Here is a 16,988-nt window from a genome sequence, read left to right as displayed (position 1 = left end):
GCCGGGCCCCGCGCTGCCCAACGGGACAGGCCGCAGCAGAGGGAGGCCCGCATACCACAAAAAAAAAAAAAAAAAAAAAAAGAAACGCAAGGGTTTTAAGGTGGGCTTCAAAGAAGGAAACAACGAGTGAGAAGAAGAGAAAAAGATCGGGAAATGATATTTAGAAGATGGTGTTCAAAATGACTCTTAAAAGAGGAACAGATAAAAGTGAGGAAATCCTGTGAATCTCTCCTCATTAGATAAGGTCACTGAAGGCAGGAACTTGCCTAATCCACCCTCCTCCAGCACACTAGCCTGCTGTACCTACTTAGGTGCTAAAAAAAAAAAAAAAAAAAAAAAGCTTCTGGATTCCACTGAAGATAGTAAGAGGAATCCACATTAGCAAGACATAGAAGCAAGAACTGTACGCTTAGTCTGAAAAGCAATGGAGACTCTTGGACAATTTGCCAAAGGAAGTAAGGCCAGCACATCTACGCTTGAATATTCTTGTATCATCACAAAACAGGAAACATAAGAACCCCATAACATATTTCCCTCCATGAAAAGAAGCTGGGTATCTGGGAAACAAAGGGGAAAGCAGAATTACTCTGCACAGCATAACTTTCTGTATTCTTTGAATTTTGTAGCATGTGACTGTACTATCTATACAAAAAATTAATGAAACTCAATTTTTAACATTCTACACATTTAAAAAGGGAATCTGGCAATAATGTGAAAAGTGTACTGGCATGGGAAGAAATTAGAAAAAGGAGTTCAATTCAGAGGTTCTAACAACAGTCAAGGCAAATACAGCACAAAGGCCTGAACTAATCTGGAGGAAGTAGAAAACAAGTGAAAGAAGCTCAAAAATATAGTTGTCAATGTAATCTGAGAGTGACTAAATGTTTGGAGGGACATAAAGGCCCACACCATGAACAGAATTTAACTTTATTATATGTATTTTTTTTCTATTATAAGACAATATATTCAGAGAATATGAAGAGTATAAAGGGATATTATCCTATTTCTATTGTTTAACAACCACTGTTAACATCTACATGTGTTTTCTTCCTATGGGTAGGTTTTGAGTTTTTTTAAAAAGCTTGAGATATAATTTACATACCATACACCTCACCCATTTAAAGTGTACAATTCAACGACTTTTATTAAACTCACAGAGTTGTGCATTCACCTCCACAATCAATTTTAGAACATTTGCAGTACTTCAAAAGAGAAACCCCTGTCACAGTCACTGCCCATTGCCCACTCCCTCCAGCCACTGGCAACCACTAATCTACTTTCTCTGCAGATTTGCCTATTCTGGACACTTCATATAACAGGAATCATACAATATGTGGTCTTTTCTGACTAGCTTCTTTCATTTAACATAATGTTTGCAAGGTTTATACATGTTGGAGAATGTATCAGTACATCATTTCTTTTTATTACTGAGCAATATTCCATTGTATCGTTTTTTTTTTAACACAACTGTAATCATTTGGATATAGCATTTCCCGTGTCATAAATGCTTCATATACGCCACAGTTAATGAAAAGCATAGGGCCCCATAAGTGGCCGTACCACAGTTTACTTAATCATTTTATTATTGTTGTACATTTGAACTTTTTCTAGTTTTTTCTACTGTAAACAAACTTTTTTTTTGCGGTACGCGGGCCTCTCACTGTTGTGGCCTCTTCCATTGCGGAGCGCAGGCTCCGGACGCGCAGGCCCAGCGGCCACGGCTCACGGGCCCGCCGCTCCGCGGCACGTGGGATCCTCCCGGACCGGGGCACGAACCCGCGTCCCCTGCATCGGGCAGGCGGACTCTCAACCACTGCACCACCAGGGAAGCCCTAAACAAACTTTCTTAAATGCAAATGGCAGTTCCTTTCTGAATGATCTATCTGGATCCAGGGAAATGCCTCTCCCAAAAACTCTGAGCTTCCTAATGAGATTTGCCACAGAGAACAGGAATCATGTTCTTCTAAGGAAAACTCAGTATTTCATCTACCCCAAACCTAGGTAAAAGACAGATGTTAAAAGCTATCTGAGATTGAAAAGTATGCCTCCATAAAACCCAGATTAAGAATGTCATAACTTGGGCTTCCCTGGTGGCGCAGTGGTTGAGAGTCCGCCTGCCGATGCAGGGGACGCGAGTTCGTGCCCCGGCCTGGGAGGATCCCACATGCCGCGGAGCGGCTAGGCCCGTGAGCCATGGCCGCTGAGCCTGTGCGTCCGGAGCGCAGGCTCCGCAACAGGAGAGGCCACAACAGTGAGAGGCCCGCGTACCGCCAAAAAAAAAAAAAAAAAAAAAAAAAAAAAAAGGTCATAACTTTAAAGACCTATTAACATAGTGAAACATTATTTAAAGACCTATTAACATAGTGAAACATTAACTAGCCTGATTCTTCCATCAGAAATGTTTATGGGTGGAGAAAGGTAAATACTTTGTCCAAATACGATGCCTAGAAAGAAGCAGCTTCAAAGAAATCAGACTACTTTTGCCTTCCCTAGCAGGTTGGAAGAAAATAAATAGGAGACAACATCTTGACTACAACAGTAAAGATGTACTTACTCTTGCTATTGGATGATAGTAAGTGAAACCCAACAGGTAGAAAGATGTCTTCGGTATAGTCTACAAGGGTCCTCAGAAGCAATTAGACATATTTGGTTCCCTGAAACACTGTCATTGCCTGCGGCTTCCCATTCATTAACCAAAAATGTAAACAGTTTCTAAATCACAAAGATTTTGATTCCAAACTAGTTTTAGGGTTGTTAATCCCCACCCAGTAAAATCCCTTAGAATCTGATCTAAAAATAAAACTCTGTGTCAAGTGTTCCTCAAGAAAAACTATGTACACTGATTGGAATGTGAAGCAATTAACACACTTCTTGAGTGATTTGCCAAAGAGACTTGAGATAGCCTGGGCCAAAACCAGTAACAAAGGAACAACACCCATTTGACATTTTCCTTGGTTAAACTGACATTCTAGGAGAAGTTTTAGAAGAAGAGCTAACAAATCTGAAGTTAACTACTAAAATCAGTGCGAGCTACACAAGTACGCTGGGAGAAAAGGAGGGACAGAATGACTCAACCACTGTAAAATTAAAGATGAAAACTTTGATACGTAATTAAGGAATTTCTACTCGTAACTTTAAGGCAAGAATAAAATACCCAGAGATTACTATCCTGAGGATTATAGGCAAGGTAGTTAAGCCCTATACCAGAAATACTAACTGAATTATAACAAATATCTAGTATCACATTTTCAACCTGGTCAGTTTAGCAAATAAGCATTCTTATACATCCATACACATACAGAAATATAAACACACTCTCACACACACACCCCAACCTAAATCCTAAACAACCTTATCCTAAATGAACCCAAGTGTTCTTTGATTTCCCAATTAATTTAGCCAAGGTGAGCAATTTTCCAACTACAGACATTTGTTATGGAGAACTGACTTCCATGACACGCACAATTTAAAAAACAGAAGACCTTTTAATAAGTCAAAGCTCGATTTTGTGGTTTCATTAACCCCCGTCCCGGTGTCACATTAGTCCACTGCCTTTCAAAGGCAATATTTAAAATTCTCTTCTGCAAGTCAACATTAAGGCATGCTGTTTGGCTAACAAGCTCCTCCCAAGACCACGATTATTATTTATGGCCTACTAGGTTAACATGCAAACAAGAGCACTCCCCCATGTAACATTTTTCTACTTTAAGCAATAGGTTATTAACAAAGTTTTATCTGGAATTAAAATGTGATAGAATCATGCACCTACTACTAACAGGCTATTTGAAATAGTAATTTCAAGTTATTAATTATATTTTCCATTTAATAAACAATCTGGTGCTTCTGGAAAAGTCAAATTCAACTTCCAAGAAGTTGTTTCATCTTCAGAGCAAACTCCTACTTTGGATTTCACAAACGGCATGTTTTAAACTAAAAGCAACCAGTCTCAAAGCAGTTATAACACAATACTTAAAGTTTAACCTTTCTCCATTTCATCTTTTAGATACTTTTCATCATAAGTGACGAGCTTAACCTGCTTCTCACTGTTTTCTTCTGCTAAACCAAATCCCATAAAATATGTTCTAATGTATTTCACTCAAGCCTTCTATTTTGAAGGCATGCACATCTTTTAAACTATTTGACAAGAGTTTAACAAGACTAAGCAGTTCCACTAGGACTTACGATCACAAACACCGCATACCTAAAAGATAAGCTTTTACAACAGAAAGAGTAACAGGTTAATTTTCCCAAGTATCCAGTGTTCAACTGGGTCAAACGTCTCTGCTGCATTTTCAACAGCTTATCCCTTGAACTGATAAGGGTGAAAACAAGCCAAAAGGTTCTTCAGAGGTATATAATCACCACAACCCAAGAAAGATTTAGGAACTGCTAGATTAAGTCTGTTAATACCATAATAATCACTTTAGCATAAACATTAATCACAATACAGATCTTTGGGGAAAATTATGTTCACAGAGCTAAAGACTTTATAACAGAATTGGAATCCACGGAATCAATCCAAAGAAAGAGTTTACTATATAAAACATTTACTTAACTAAAAATACTTGCATTCTACAATTTTCAGATGTTTCATATAATCTGCCAATTTCTAAATGACTGGGGAGCATGGTTTACATTGTCAACAGCCACTGAAAATGTAGTATTAGTAGAGTGTACTACATTTATAAAATCAATATTTTTGTTAGCAAGTGTAACTTTAGAAGAAACGTTTGCAAGAATCTCTAGGAATATGAGTTCAGTTCGTTCACCACAGTGCAAGTACAAAACGTTTGACATAAAGCCCTTATCAAAATGTTCTTAACTGGGTTTAACAAAGTCAATCTGTGCAATTGCTATCAGCTTTAACATCAAGAGAAGGAGGAAATAAAAGTTATCAGCAAGAAAAGAGAATTAGCAACACTCGTTTAAAATAATCCCAATTAAATCAACTAGTTCACTATCTTCAATTCAGACCCTAATCTCCCACCACTTCCTTCCTGCACCCCAGACTGCTTGCTGCTGCCCAAACTCCTGCACGTCTCCGTGCCTTTGCACCAGCTGTTCCCTCAACTTAGCCTGCTCTCCCCTCCTCCTCACCTGATGAGCACTTACTCATCGGCCCAAACCTCAGCACAAAAGTCCCCTCCAGTCTACAAGCTTCCTCAACTCCCCCAGGCAAAACTAGTTGTTCCAAATTCCCAAGACACTTGGTAAATCCATCCTAATCACAGCGCATCGTGTTCCTGCCTCGGGAGCTAACAGAGGGCAGACTCCCTCCACTCAGCCCGGAGAGGACGAATCAGGCAGAAAGGATGAACGTGCGCTGAATCCATTCCCTACTTAGACTGGGTGATCCTCTAGAACCCGGCCACAACTCGAGGAGACAGAGGAGACCCTATCATTCTTCCCACCAGAGAATGAATACCAGGGGGCACACCCAGAGCCCTTGAAAGAGAACAATGAATGAACACAGCCGCCTCGCCTCTCCTGATGTCCAAACTCCTCTCTCTGGGCATCGACTAGCTCTGCAGAGCCTCTGGCAGCTGCAGAACTGAAGCGTCCTGGAGGCTCTCACTTCACACACAAGAGCCCTGGATCTTCATTCCAAAGCATCCCAGGGCCAATCGTCAGTATAAGCATCGCAAACGTCTCATTAGGTACCCGCAGAGTCGTGAGACCCAAGGGGAGGCCCCTATGCCTTTGTGGTGAGGCATCGACCTATTTCCTCCTCCCGTCCCCGACTGCTCTCATTTTCCGGAAAAGGGTGTCACTTGAGAGAAGATGCAAGCCCGGGTCCCCCACTCCGCGACCAAAAAGACATTAGCCCATCTGAGTGACAACACAGATCCGAGACAGCTCTGGGCGGTTTTTCCCGTGGCCAAAATATAAGGAATCTGCACCGGGTAGAGAGGTAGTGCCAGCACGTTTCCCCAAAACACAAGGAAACCTGAGTGGGGATGTGGGAACTCGGCTCGCCGGCCATGACACCGGGCCCCAGGGTCCCCGCCCGCCCAGCGCCACCCGGGGTGACAGCGGCCTGGCCCGGGCCCTCCGCCCGGCAGCCGCGGGGCCGCTCCGTCAGCGCCGCCTTGGCCGGGCCTCCGGGGAAACCGGCCCCCTCAGCCCCGCCGCCGCCCGGCTCCCCCGGCATCCCGGGCCCGGCCCTGCAGCCTACCTGAGGGAGCCCGGCCGCCTCTGTGTCCAGTCGTCCGGCAGTGGCGTCTGGTCCGCTCCTCCTCCCCGCGGAGGGTGAGGGAGCGGGAGGCGGTCACATTCGGCGCGTCCCCAGCCCAGGGGACGGGGCCCCGGGCAGCCCTCGCATCGTCGCTCTCGCTCTCCGCACCTCAGGGCACACACCCCAAAGCCCGGCCAGCTGGCCCTCTTTGGGGCCCAAGAAGAGCGGCAGGGAAGCCTTCGCTTCTCACGCTCTTTCTCGTCTTACTCCCGCCATCTAAGATGGCGGCCCCAACGCCCGCACTGAAGACGCTTTCTGGCGGCCCCGGCAAGCGAGCCCTCCACTCGGTGCTCCTCCTCCCGACCTGCGACGCCACCGGCTCTCTGCTTCCGCGCGAGCTCGCCTAGCGGCGGACTTCAAACTTGGCTCGGGTATCCATCGCTCTAGCCTGAACTCAGGCCCCGCCCCCAGGGGGCGTTGCCTCGCCATCTCGCTGGTCGCCATTTCGGAGACGTGAAGGCAGTAGGGCGGGTCCTCCCTGGCCCCGGATTGGCAATCTGGAAGGGCCAGGGTTTGGCTGCCCCGACGGGGCCTGAGAATTGGCGGGGGGGAGGAAGGCCAGCTTGCCGGCATCTCGAGGCCCAGAGAAAACCAGACGTGCCCGAGGACGCATAGCATAGAAGTCCGTGTCCACCTTTGGCCCGTCCTCCCTGGAGTCGGACAGATCAAGTGGCAAATCGCAACCCATCATGTGGGAAAGTCCCTAAACTTTGCGGAGTCTCAGTTTCCTCATCTGTAAATTGAGGGTTCCTTTTCCCCCGTCAGACTGGCAAAAAGTTTAAAAGACTGATAATATCCAGTCTGGTGCAAGAGATGTGAAAACCTGCTGTGTATCTTCATCCAACGCTGGCAGGAATGGATATCGGGAGGGCAATTTGGCGTTATCTATGGACATTTTAATGTATGTACTATTCCTCCCAGCAAGTTCACTTCTAGGCACTCATGCTAGAGAAATAGGTACACATACGCACAAAAAGGCACCTGCTAAGATGTTTATTACCATGTTGTTTGTGTTAGAGATAACACTGGAAAAAATGTGGATTAATTAAATAGGAAACAGGTTAAATAAAGGGTGCTAGCTCCAGAGTACACGATATCCATCTGTTAAAAAGAATGAGCTAGATTATGTACTGATTTTTTTTTTTAATCCAGGGCATTAAATTTTAAAAAGAACATGTACAGAATGATTTTATTCATTCAAACACAGGCACACAAAGCTACCCAATACCATGTACAAGTCATTCATTTAAATTTTTATTGCGAGCCTGTTATGTACCACACATTGTTCTGGGTATTGGGATGTCAACAGTAATCAAAAGCTCTGTTTTGCAGAGATGGGAAACCCAAAGAAAACATAAATAATAAATTCAGGTAGTAATATGTACAGTATAAAGGGAAATGAAGGGACTTCCCTGGTGGTCCAGTGGTTAAGAATCCACCTTCCAGTGCAGGGGACACGCGTTCCAGCCCTGCTCGGGGACCTAAGATCCCACATGTGACAGGGCAACTGAGCCTGCATGCCACAACTAGAGAGAAGCCTGCACCGCAACGGAAGAACCCACGTGCCGCAAGGAAAATTCCCACGTGTGGCAACTAAGACCCGACACAGCCAAATAAATATTTAAAAAATAGAGGGAAATGAAGATGAAGAGGAGATAATGACAGGAGTATGTGGACCTATATATAAATACATAAATATATAAATACATAAATATGTAAATATACATAAATGCAGGGGAAAGACTGGAAGGCATTGACCATGTAGGGACCATGAAGGGATTTTTTTTTTTTTAATTAGGAATAATGATGTTACCTGCCAGGGTTTTTGGCCTCCTTAATCAATAGAAATTGATCAGAGGCCAGACAAGAAATTCAGGCAAGGCTTTATTGGGGCCCCTGCTGCAGCAAGGGGGAGTGAAAACAAGCTCGCTCCCCAGGTGGGTGGCGAGCTGTTTCCTTATAAGGGATGATGGTAGGGGCGGCTCCAGGGTCATGCTGGAGGGGGTGCTTAAGTGGTCTGCCCACCCTCCTCGTGGTGCTGTGTGCAGGGGGCATGCGAAGTACCCTGCTTTTGCTCCCGACGCCGCAGAAGGGGCGGTTGGGTTTTTGGTCGTTTGTATCTTGTTCTCTATAATTTGCCCCAACTGCATGCACGCAGTTATTTTTAGTCCCTTATAGTTTCTTTCTATTTTGTCCAGGTGTAAGCAGTGCAGCAAAGGGTCCCAGGTCCCAGATCACATGTCCCAGCCTGTGTCAGTAATACATACCTCACAGGATTAAATGAGATAAAACATGAAAAGCACTTAGCACAGAGCCTGGGGGTTGAGGCTGACTGCCAAGTTTCAAATTTGGACTCTGCCCCTTCCTCATCTGTGACTTGGATAAGTCATTTAAACCTCAGTTCCTCAGTTTCCTCATCTGTAATGAAAAAGCAATAGCACTCACCTCTTAAGAGTTGTAAGGATTTAGTGAGTTTAAGATGTAAAGCACTTGGAACAGTTCCTGGTTCACATTAAACATTATAGCAGTGTTAGCTGTAATTATTATAGTTAACTCTTATCATCCTATCATTACTGCTTAGGGCAGAGCAGCAAACCACACTTGCCGACCCCTAGGCCATTCCTTTCTTCAGCCACCCCCACCCCCAGCTGGTATTTGCCCAGCACTTCACAGCTTAGAAAGTTGAAGGAGTCTGTGCCTCATTCAAACTTCACAGCTCACCAGCAAGAGTGGCTACTTCATTTTTTCAAAAATTATTTATTGAGGTGAAGTACACATAACATGAAATTAGCCATTTTTTAAAATTTTATTTTATTTGGCTGCATCGTGTCTTAGTTGCAGCATGCGGAATCTTTCGTTGTGGCGCTCAGGCTCAGTAGTTGTGGCATGTGGGCTCAGTAGCTGCGGTGCGCAGGCTTAGTTGCCCTGCAGCATGTGGGAGCTTAGTTCCCCAACCAGGGATGGAACCTGCGTCCCCTGCACTGGAAGGCAGAGGCTTAACCGCTGGACCACCAGGGAAGTCCCGGAATCAGCCATTTTAAAGTGAACAACTCAGTGGCATTTAGTACGTTCACAATGTTATACAACCACCACCTCTACTTCCAAAACATTTCCATCACTCCAAAGTAAAGCCCCTTACCCTTTAAGCAGTTTCTCCCCCTCCCATCCCCACCCAGCCCCTGACCGCCACCACTATGTGTTCTATCACTATGGATTTCTCTGTTCTGGATATTTCATATAAATGGAATCATATAATATGTGACCTTTTGCTCTGGTTTCTTTCACTTAGCATAATGTTTTCAAAGTTAATCCGCGTGGTTGCACATAGCAGTACTTCATTCCTTTTTGGACATATGGGCTGTTTCTATCTTTCAGCTCTTGTGCATAGTGCTGCTATGAGCATGCGTGTACATGTACATGTTTGAGGACCTGTTTTCCGTTTTTTTCAGGCATATGCCTAGGAGTGGAATTGCTGGGCCATCTTGCACTCTACTGCGTTGCATGTCCTCTACTTTGCAGACCTCTGGTTTGGTGGTAGGAGAAGTCAGGAGACTTCAGTCACAGATGAGTTTGACGTGTGGGCCCAGCCTGGGCTGGGTGCTGGAGAGACAGAGCCATGTAAACAGACAGTTACCCCACCGGCTGGTCCAAATGTGCTCGAATGGCGAGGAGCTGCCCGCATGCTGTGGGAGGGCACCCAGGGGAAGGGGGCAATGACCGGTTCTGCCTGGGAGGGTCAGGGAGGCCTCTGCAGAGGCAACCTTGAAGCTGAGTCTTAAAGGAAGAGTCAGAATTTTCCAGACTGAGAATGGAGGGTGGACAGGGCAGGGGGTGGGAACAATGTGGGCCAAAGCGTAGAGGTGTGACTTATGTTTGGGAAACCGCAAGCAGCCCTTGGGTGGGAGATGACCTCCATGGGGCGGAGTGCCCAGAGAGAATGGTGAAGGGGAGGCCTGGAGGGCAAAGGATGTCAGGTGGGCCAAAGCGTAGAGGTGTGACTTATGTTTGGGAAACCGCAAGCAGCCCTTGGGTGGGAGATGACCTCCATGCGGCGGAGTGCCCAGAGAGAATGGTGAAGGGGAGGCCTGGAGGGCAAAGGATGTCAGGCCAGAGTCAACCTCCCTCAGGCCATAACAGGGCAGTCTGAAATGGGCAGGTGAGGAGCTGCCGCCTCGGGGGCTCAACCACAATACACGCTGTGCAGTCACATGCAGGAAAGCCTAGTGCAGTCATCTTGGAAACCAGCAACAATTAAGGCCTGGGCGGCCTTGGAGATTACTTGGGGCTTATAAACTGCAACAATCTCTATGTAAGTCAATCTGGCAATATCAGAATTACAAATGCGTAAACCTTTTGCCCCAGAAATTCTCCTTCCGGGAATTTATCCTACAGAGGGACTTGTAAACGTGTGAAATGATGTGTGTATGGAAAGATGTCCAAGAAAGACTGTTGAATGAAAGAAAAAGAAAAAGAACCAAGGGACAAAACAGCATGAACTGTATGCCACTTTTTGTGAAAAGGAAAACATTTGCTGGTAAAGGCTTAAATTAACTGGGAAGGACACACAAAATACTACCACTGGTGATCACAGGCTAGGGGGAGGGTGGGATCCCAGTAGATGAAGGACCAGAGTGGAAAAAATTGTTTTCACTGCCTAACTTTTTATAATTTTTATTTCCTCCTTTTTCGTTTTTTGTTACTTTTTTGTTTTTTCTTTTTAACTTAATCTTTGGTTTCTTTTGTATATCTTTTTTATTTTATTTTATTTTATTTTATTTATTTTTGGCTGTGTTGGGTCTTCGTTGCTGTGTGCGGGCTTTCTCTAGCTGCGGCGAGCGGGGGCTACTCTTCATTGCGGTGCATGGGCTTCTCATTGTGGTGGCTTATCTTGTTGCGGACCATGGGCTCTAGGCGCACGAGCTTAGCAGTTGTGGCACGCGGGCTCAGTAGTTGTGGCTCGCGGGCTCTAGAGCGCAGGCTCAGTAGTTGTGGCGCACAGGCTTAGTTGTTCCACGGCATGTGGGATCTTCCCTGATCAGGGCTCGAACCCATGTCCCCTGCATTAGCACGCGGATTCTGAACCACTGCGCCACCAGGGAAGCCCCTCTTTCGTATAGCTTATTTTTACTTGTTTAGTTTTCTTATCTTTTTTCTTAAACGTTTTATAGTTTCAAATTGTTGAACCATGTGAGCATGTTACCCACTCAAAAATTTAATTTAAAAAAACAGGCCTGGAGGTCAAATGGAATGGTCCACACTGGAAATGGGAGAATAAGAGATGGAGGGGGTCAACAGTGTGTCCGGCAGCCCCACCACCTTCTCCATTGTTCACACTCCCCCCCACCCACAAACTCAGCGTGACCCTCACCAGGACACCAACCACCCAGGACTCCAGGGCTAGGCCTGAGGCAGTGCCCTCTGGGATGCCTGGGCCCCTGGATGCCTGACCAGCTACTCCACACTTCCCAGGACCACATCCTTTTCTACTCTAGCTCCTCAGCTACAGGGCCTGGAGATAAAAGGTGCCCTGACTACACAGCCACACCTATAGTGTCTGCTGGGGGGGTCCACCTGCCTTTTGAACATGGCCATCGCACAGCCTCCAAGGGCGTCTCCCACCACCTCCCTCAGGTGATGTAGAAGTAGAAACACTTGCCTTCAAGGGTTATTGGGAAGAAAGGAAATGGGAAGGTGGCACGCAGTAGGTGCCCTGGCACACAGTGGGTGATCAGGGAGCACTGCCCATCATCCCCTCTCCCACACCTCTTCCTGCCTTCCTGCTTTCTGCCCTCAATGGACAAGTCTGCCAGGTCTTGGAAAAGGAAAACACCTGTACTTTCAAATGTCCCTTTTCCCTTTCCAGTTACCACCGTAATTCTTTCTTCCCTTTTAGGGTCAAATTTATCCAAAAATGGTCTAGACTCAGGCTCAATTTTCTCACCCATCCTTCCACAAAGCCCCACAGTCTCCTTGTCACTGAGCGTGCCCTCCAGAAGGCTTTCCCAAGCCCAGGACTCAGTGCCCTTTATGACGTTTGGTAAAGGGCATCATCCCCTTTCTGTTGAAATTCTGCCTCTGCCTGACGTCTCCTGTCACAGGACCGGCCACCATTCTCCTCTCAGGCCTGTGGAAACCAGAGCACATGGCAAAGCAGCTCGTGCTATTCCCTCTGCTGGAAATGCTCTTCCCTACTCTCCATCCCAGCTCCAGGGCCCCGTCTCCACAGAGCCGCCTCTGGCACCTGCAGCCTTCAGTGTTCTGTCCTTTCTCTGCATTTTTGTGCATTTCCTGCTTCAGCCTCACACCTCCTCGGGCTGCCTTTTCTCAGGTTCTCACTGCTTCAACCGGCAGAAAAGGCCTGAGGTCTGGAACCAGACACTGAATTTCCATCTCCTTATCCTTTTAGCTGTGTGACTCTGGGCCAGGCAAACAAGCCGATACACCTTTCTGAGAGGTTTTCTTATCTGTGCAGGGGATAATAAGGCCCACCTCCCAGGGCTTGGGCGAGGCTGACATCCTTATTAAAGTATCTTATCTTGTGTTCATGAGGGGCAGGGTGGGCAGCGTGGGCATGAAATTGGGGAAGTCACACGGGGCCCCTTGCACTCAGAAGGCCCAGCACTTGGGGTTTAATGCTCTGTGGTCTCTATCGTGAAATTCTTTTTTTTTTTTTTAATCTTGAAATTCTTGATAATTTCATCTCTGAATTTGTGTTTCGGTAAGTGAAACTGATGGGACAATGGAGCCTGCACCCAGGGCTGTGGAGCCTCCGCTCACACATCGTCGTGTCTCCTGCCTGCCAGGGGTTCTTGGACCCCTGCTTCCCTTCCTTTCTGGCACTTCCCTCCTGACCAGCCTCCAGGTCTCCAACCCTACCCAGCGACCTTTGCCATCCTTGTCCTCCAGCCCCGGGATGGACTCCTGCAGCCAGGAGGCCCACGTGGGCCCCTCTTGGGGTCTGCACTCACGCTGTGAGCATCCCTGCACCTCAGGGAGCCCGGTGTTTAAGAGCAGATACAGAACGCCATGACAATTCTAGAGAAAGGAAAAAGTTCTACATTTTAGTACCTTTAATGGCAACTTTTCCTGCTTCATGAACGAGAGGCCCACACTTTCACTTTGCACTGGGCCCCAGAAATTATGTAGGTGACCCTGGAGAGAGGCCAGCATATAACCAGAGGGTTATATGGCCCTGGAGGGTCTTAAAAATTGCCAGTGCATCATGCAGGTTTAACCTGGAGCCTTATCATTCCAGTCGCCCCACTGTGTAACAAGCCACTGTGAACTTAGGGGCGTAAACGTGATCTGCTTTGTTATGCTTACAGATTCTGTGGCGTAGGAATGCAGACAGGGCCTAGCAGGGATGGCTTGTCCCACAATTTCTGGGACCTCAGGAGGAAGGACTCCAGTGGCTAGAGGTGATCTGAATGGCTGAGGGCTGGACCAGCTGGGGCTGGAGGGTCCACTTCCAAGATGGTTTCCTTACTCCTATGTCTGGTCCATGGGGATGTCTGGAAGGCATATGTGTGTGTGTGTGTGTGTGTGTGTGTGTGTGTGTGTGTGTGTGTGTGTGTGTGTGTGTGTGTCGGGGAGGGTGGGTAGATGTTGGCCAGGACAGTCTGCCTGAGCACCTCCTGGCCTTTCCAGCATGGTGGCCTGAGGGTAGTCGGAATTCCTACCTGGCAGCTCAGAACACCAGCAATCGATGCAGAAGCTGCACCATCTTTTATGACCTGGTCACACAGGGTCACGTACGGTGTACTGCACCGGTTGAAGTATTCACAAGCCTTCCCAGATTCAACAGCAGGGAACACAGACTCCATCTCTTGAAGGGGGACTGACAAGGTTACAGAAACTCATATGCGATGGGAGATATCGTTGCAGCCATCTTAGAAAAGTACAATCAGCTACAACTATGATTTAGGTTTTAAAATAAATTGCGATTATCTTGTGAAGAGCATCATTAGTTTGCATTATGCTTGTAACGGGATTATGATTTAAAGCATCGTATTCATTATATTCAACAAAGCAATTTGTTAAATATGAGCATTTAAAACACATCATTGCCATTTTTTAATATCTGCTTTGGCATTTCTACATTTAAAACTATAAATAGGGGCTTCCCTGGTGGCGCAGTGGTTGAGAGTCCGCCTGCCGATGCAGGGGACACGGGTTCGTGCCCCGGTCCGGGAAGATCCCACGTGCCGCGGAGCGGCTGGGCCCGTGAGCCATGGCCGCTGAGCCTGCGCGTTCGGAGCCTGTGCTCCACAGCGGGAGAGGCCACAGCAGTGAGAGGCCCGCGTACCACAAAAAAAAAAAAAAAAACTATAAATAACAGGAGCTTCAAAAAATGGAAGTGTCTCGGGTCTCTCTCAATCTCCAGAACAAGGATCTAATTATTTATTTTTGGAATATTCTACTACCCTGATCCCCCAGCGTGTAGCACTGAACGCACAGTTGGTGCTTAATATTCACCAATTTCACTCTTCATTAAGACAGAAGAGAAACTGTGGCTCCAGCTTTGAGGCAAATCTAAAGGAACAAGACTTACTGAACGACTAAAACTTTAATTTCAGGTTGTTTCATTGTCACCATTATCCAGAGTCTAAAATGGGTACAATTTCTTCATTGGCTTGGGTTGGCTGATTCTAAAGGGAGAATGAAAGCCAGATAATCAGGACCACGGGTGTGCTTGTGTTGCTTTGTTTTGCATAAATCATGTGGACAATCATCTCAGTTCTCCAGTTCACTCTCCATTACCTACAGTGCAGTTTATTTCAATGAATGTTTACTGAGCATGCTGGGGGCCGCATGCTGAGCTAGCCACTGGAGATGTAGAGATGCCCAGACTGGTCCATGCCCTCAAGGGGCTTACTGTACGGTTGGGGGAGGGGGAGGAACAAATGAAATACAGGCACATGCAAGCAACTCAAACATGACAGTGTGTACGGGGCTTGACCTTTCCCAGAGCACTTGACCCAGCCTGGTCACCGTGATTGGTTCAGGGATGGACGTATGACCCAACTGGATCCTATCAAAGTGAATCTCAGGATTTTTGAGGAAGCTCCCTTATACACCTCCTGAGTTTTCCCCTGGATTTGAACCCTGAGGCGAGGGAAGGCTGGGGATGCCTCAGCTACCTTTACACCTTTACAGAGCTGAGCCTGGAGTCCCGCGGGGCCCTGCTGACCTCTGTTGAGCACTGAAACCAACCACACCTGAGCTTTTCAGTTCCATGCAGCGTGATATTCCCTTTTTTTTTGAACTTAAAACCATTGAGTTAGTTTTCCCATTACTTGTAATAGAGTCCTAATAGATGCTCATGGGATTACCTGTTGATTTCCTCTCTGGCAATATTGACATTCAGTTAAGGTCATTTCTCTTTCTTTTTCTGAAAAGAAATCTCCTAGAACATGGAAATCACTGGAGGCTATGCACACACTTCCAGAGGGAGAGGGTCTGTGAAATGAAGGACCACCGAGGGAGAAGCCACCCGGCATCTTTTGGCCCTCTGCAGCTCTGTGCCCTCAGACAGCCTGCTTCACCTGGCCAACCTCCGAGGCTCTTGTGGATTTACAGTTTGATACTGGACAGCCTAATTGGCCATCTTCACCAGACCAGGTCCAGCACGTTGTGAGAACTTGGGAATTATTGTTATTGTTACATTATTAGCACTATCTGCATCCTTCATAAGTAGGCATTGGCGTCCTAACTTTGAGTAGGTGGGAACTGAGGGGCTTTTTTAATTGGGATCCTCTGGTATTCAGCTTCCACCTGTACCCCTTCACCTACCTCTCCGGAAGGGAAAGACTTAGAGATGGTACCAGAGGTCAACCTTAACCAGAAGCTTCTGACCCCAGATTCGTAGAAATCAGGCCTGTGTGTGCAGCCCTTTTCTCTGCCTCAAATATGGTTTGCACACTTAAAACTCTAGATATCGTTTTCTCATAGCTCATTTCCTCATTATGGTTCTGGGCAACTTTGGTTTTATCTTTCTCCTCGGACCACTCCTCGTAATGTTGGTGTCCAGTCCACGTTTGCTCTATCAGGAAAGCCAATGCTTTTCTTCAGAAACCATTTCGGAAGGCAAACAACTCCAAAGCAAGTCGGTCAACGTACAAAGGAAATTAATAGCAACAGCAAGAGCTAACAGTGATTGAGAGCTAACTATCTCTCAGGCATAATGCCGTAAGGCATATGGCAGCAAATCGTATGACTGAATGTGAGATGGGTACCAGGGTCATCCTGTTTTACATGCAAGGGAACTTAGGCAAGGACACTCTGCTAATGGCGGGTGAGCTCTGCGCAGAATCCAAGCAGTCCAACCCTAACCCCTCTATTTTTAAGAAGATAACTATTTATTTTGCTATAATTTCAAACAAAGAGAAAATTCACAATACTACTATAAGGAACTCCCATATATAGAACCTACATTTTTAATCACTACACTATATTTGTTCAATGAATAAATAGGTACTCAAACATAGCAAGTAGCTAATCTTAATTAAGAAAACACCAATATACCCACGATGAAAATCCAAAACAAAGATTAATCTTGGATGAAAGTCCCGAAGCTGAAGAGGGAAATGAACGGTGTCTAATATTTTTTGCACAATTCTTACTCATTTCTGTATTTATCCTTCCTGAGGTTTACTTACAGCAATAAATAGATTCACAAAAGCTTAGCGCTTAGAGAAATCTTAGAGACCCTGCAGTGCAAGCCCCTCTCCCACCTCCCACATTTAGCAGATGG

At 46.3% G+C, this 16,988-nt stretch overlaps 1 protein-coding gene across 3 annotated transcripts in view; it reads right to left on the bottom strand.

The window, feature by feature from the left end:
• RAF1 (Raf-1 proto-oncogene, serine/threonine kinase) overlaps positions 1-6,508 on the bottom strand; it is a 77,456-nt gene extending 70,948 nt beyond the window's left edge. Inside the window, exon 1 of one of the 3 annotated variants that reach the window (XM_028479221.1) lies at positions 6,176-6,508. The gene's annotated coding sequence lies outside the window, so the exon portion shown is untranslated. The remainder of the gene's footprint in view (positions 1-6,175) is intronic. The other 2 variants (XM_028479222.2, XM_007126198.4) reach the window with 2 other exon arrangements.
• Between the last annotated feature and the right edge of the window lie 10,480 nt (positions 6,509-16,988).

This window comes from Physeter macrocephalus, chromosome 18, assembly GCF_002837175.3.
Source record: "Physeter macrocephalus isolate SW-GA chromosome 18, ASM283717v5, whole genome shotgun sequence".
Lineage (NCBI taxonomy): Eukaryota > Metazoa > Chordata > Mammalia > Artiodactyla > Physeteridae > Physeter > Physeter macrocephalus.
Note: the sequence above shows the minus strand (reverse complement) of the source record. Positions and strands in the feature narration are given on the sequence as shown.